Source organism: Pongo pygmaeus, chromosome 4, assembly GCF_028885625.2.
Source record: "Pongo pygmaeus isolate AG05252 chromosome 4, NHGRI_mPonPyg2-v2.0_pri, whole genome shotgun sequence".
Taxonomy (NCBI): domain Eukaryota; kingdom Metazoa; phylum Chordata; class Mammalia; order Primates; family Hominidae; genus Pongo; species Pongo pygmaeus.
In genome coordinates, this window is record NC_072377.2 from 176,364,135 (window position 1) to 176,368,237 (window position 4,103).

The 4,103-nt window shown below is 48.2% G+C and overlaps 1 non-coding gene across 1 annotated transcript; it reads left to right on the top strand.

The window, feature by feature from the left end:
* Positions 1–1,902: 1,902 nt before the first annotated feature.
* Positions 1,903–2,037, top strand: LOC129037702 (small nucleolar RNA SNORA70). Its single transcript, XR_008502930.1, has one exon. It is a non-coding gene; the product is annotated as a small nucleolar RNA SNORA70 (small nucleolar RNA).
* Positions 2,038–4,103: the final 2,066 nt, after the last annotated feature.

The following is a 4,103-nucleotide window of genomic DNA, read 5'->3' on the forward strand; positions in this document are numbered from 1 at the left end:
GATGCTGCACTGAATCCTGAACCAGAAAAAGAAGATCAGTGCGACAGTTGGTAAAATTTGAATTAGGTCTATAAATCAGATAATAGTGCTGTATCAGTGTTAATTTCCTGGCTTTTATATATGTATTGTGGTTATGTAAAATGTTAATATTTGAGGAATCTGGACAAAAAGTATAAGGAATTTTTTCTGGTACTATTTTTGCAATGTATGTAAATCTGGAGGCTGAATACAGTGGTTCACGCCTGTAATCCCAGCACTTTGAGAGGATGAGGCAGAAAGGATCATTTTGAGGCCAGAAGTTTAAGACCAGCCTGGGCAACATAGGGAGATCCTGTCTCTACAAAATAAAATAATAAATAAATAAATAAATCTGGGGGGAAGAAATCAGCCTTTGTAGCCTAGTGTTGCCTCACTGAGTAGGTAAAGTTCTCTTGGTAAGGTCCTTTTAAGAATTCTCTAAGCTGGTTACTTCTGGATGTGCCAAATTCTGGAAATGCAGTCAAGCTCACTCTAGTTCTCTCTTTTCTTTGCCAACACAGGTAGCTCTAGCCAGCCTCTGGCCTTCAGACTTTTCCAGGCAAGAGTTGGGAAGCATTGACCAGGCGTGGTGGCTCATGCCTGTAATCCCAGCACTCCGGGAGGCCGAGGTGGGTGGATCACTTGAGGCCAGGAGTTCAAGACCAGCCTGGCCAATGTGGTGAAACCCTGTCTCTACTAAAAATACAAAAATTAGCCGGGTGTACTAGTGCACGCCTGTAGTCCCAGCTACTCCTGTGGCTGAGGCAGGAGAATTGCTTAAACCAGGAGGCAGAAGTTGCAGGTGAGCCGAGATCATGACACTGCGCTCCAACCTGGGCAACAGAGTGAGACTTCTTCTCAAAAAAGAAAAAAAAAAAGAGTTGGGAAGTGGACTCTGCACTCCCTTAACTCCAGGAGACACAGGTCACATTTTCCAGATCTCCCTCAGCATCTTTTGCTCCAGTACAGGGCAGCACTGAGGCTAATGGCGGCTTCTGACTTGACTTCAGGTCCAGGGTGGGAATAGCCCTGACCTCTAGGCCAGTAACCCCTTTCAAAGAAATCCTCTGTATCCTCCGATCAGTCTCCTCAATGACTCTCCTGGTTGCTCTTCTCTATGATCTGGAGATATGTAATGAACTATATGCCATAGGATGGGTTAGCAACTTCTAGTAGGTTCTGCTTGATTGGTGCACTTTAGAAAGAGGAAGACATGTCAGCTATTTTCCTCAGACTGGAGACTGAACTGGGAGCCGGAGATAATCAGTAAGACCCCATTTAACATTCTGTAGGTTCTCCATGCTACCCATAGAGGGGGCCATACGACGCTGTTCTGGATTCTCATCTTAACTTAAAGGGAAATTTCCACAATGTCCAGAACCTCGACGTCCTGCAAATGAAGGAGGGGAATGTCCTCTAGTTTCTTGCAGCAAGAACCCACTTAGGTGGCACCAACCTGGTTCCAGTTGGAACAGTATATCTACAAAGGAAAAGTGCTGGGCGCGGTGGCTCACGCCTGTAATCCCAGCGCTTTGGGAGACCGAGGCAGGTGGATCACCTGAGCTTGGGAGTTTGAGACCACCCTGACCAACATGGAGAAACCCTGTCTCTACTAAAAATACAAAATTAGCCGGGCATGGTGGTGCATGCCTGTAATCCCAGCTACTTGGGAGGCTGCGGCAGGAGAATCACTTGAACACAGGAGGCGGAGGTTGCAGTGAGCAGAGACCGCGCCATTGCACTCCAGCCTGGGCAACAAGAGCAAAACTCTGTCTCAAAAAAAAAAAAAAAAAAGGAAAATTGATGGCATTTACTTCCTAAATCTGAAGAATCTAATTCTGTTGGCAGCTTGTACCACTGTTGCCATTGAAAACCCTTCTGATTCTGCAGCCAATTAAGCCGACTGAGTTCCCTTCCTCATGGGGGCCCAGTGTGCAATCGCTGCAAACAGCAGCTTCGTTGGTAGTATATGCAGCCTGTTTATTGTATGGGTTGCTCTACGGAACCTTGGAGACAGGCTGTTCATATGGATGTTCATGTTTCTGACTTTGCACTACCCCAGTGTAGGCTCCAGACAGGCATGCGAGGTGCCTTTGGAAAGCCCCAGGTTACTGTGGCCAGGGTTCACATTGGCCAAGTTATCATGTCCATCTGTACAAAGCTGCAGAACAAGGAGCATGTGATTGAGGCCCTGCAGAGGGCCAAGCTCAAGTTTCCTGGCCGCTAGAAGATCCATATCTCAAAGAAGTGGGGCTTCATCAAGTTCAATGCCAATGAATTTGAAGACATGGTGGCTGAGAAGCGGCTCATCCCAGATGGCTGTGGGGTCAAGTACATCCCCAGTCGTGGCCTTCTGGACAAGTGGCGGGCCCTGCACTCATGAGGGCTTGCACTGTGCTGCCCCCCTCTTAATATTCACCAATACATTCTACTTCCTGTCCAAAAAAAAAAAATTAAAACCCTTCTGATGTCAGTCTCATGTCCTCCTGGAATCCTGGCCAGCGGGCTGAGCTGAGCTTTGCTGCTGCCACAGGAGCCACTCCTATTGCTGGCCGCTTCACTCCTGGAACCTTCATTAACCAGGTCCAGGCAGCCTTCTGGGAGCTGCGTCTGTTGGTACATACTGATCCCAGGGTGGCCACTGGCCTCTCACAGCGGCATCTCATGATAACCTACCTACCATACCTCTGTGGAACACAGGTTCTCCTCTGCGCTGTGTGGATATTTCCATCCCATGCAACAAGGGAGTTCACTCAGGGGGTCTGATGTGGGGAATGCTGGTTCAGGGAGGTCTGCACATGCCTGGCACTGTCTCCTGTGAACACCCATTAGAGATCATGCCTGATCTCTGCTTCTACAGAGATCCCGAAGAGATTGAAAAGCTCATGCCTATAATCCCAGCACTTTGGGAGGCCGAGGCAAGCAGATCACGAGGTCAGTAAATTGAGACCATCCTGGCTAACACAATGAAACCTCGTCTCTATTAACAATACAAAAAATTAGCTGGGCGTGGTGGCACATGCCTGTAGTCCTAGCTACTCAGGAGGCTGAGGCAGGAGAATCACTTGAACCTGGAAGGCGGAGGTTGCAGTGAGCCAAGATCGCACCACTGCACTCCACACTCCAGCCTGGGTGACAGAATGAGACACCGTCTCAAAAAAAAAAAAAAAAAAAAAAAAAACAGAAAAGAAAAGAAAAGAAAAAAGAACAAGCTACTGCTGAAAAAGCTACGACCACAGACCACAGAGGAATTTCAGATTTCAGGGTGAATGGACTGCTCCAGCTCCTGAGTTCACTGGTACTTAGCCTGAGGTTGCAGACTGGTCGGAGGCATGCAGATACCCAATGTCTATCCAGCAGTTCTCTATTGAAGATGTGGAACGCTCAGCCTGCCATGGAAGACTGACCTGCAGCTCTCATTGCTCAGGCCACTAAATGGGTACGAACAACCAATGTGTGGTCTTAAGCTGTTCTTCCACAAGGTTTTTTTTTTTTTTTTTTTTTTTTTGAGATGAAGTCTTGCTTTGTCACCCAGACTGAAGTGCAATGGTACAATCTTGGCTCACTGAGACCTCTGCCTCCCAGGTTCAAGTGATTCTCATGCCTCGGCCTCCCAAGTAGCTGGGATTACAGATGTGTGTCACCACACCTGCCTAATTTTTCCATATCTGTAGTAGAGACGGGGTTTCACCATGTTGGCCAGACTGGTCTTGAACTCCCGACCTAAGGTGATCCGCCCGCCTCGGCTTCCCAGAGTGCTGGGATTACAGGCGTGAGCCACTGCACCCAGCCCCACAGGCTCTTAAGCAACATGAAAATAAGATTGATGGAAAATAAACTTTAGTTTCTAAAAATAACAACAGAGGCAGGCAGATCTCACCAGGCGGGTGGATCACTTGAGGTCAGGAGTTTGAAACCAGCCTGACCAACATGGTGAAACCCCGTCTCTACTAAAAGTACAAAAAACTAGCTGGGCATGGTGGTGCGTGCCTGTGGTCCCAGCTACTCGGGAGGCCAAAGCAGGAGAGTCACTTGAACCTGGGAGTCAGAGTTTGCAGTGAGCCAAGATCGCGCCACTGCACTCC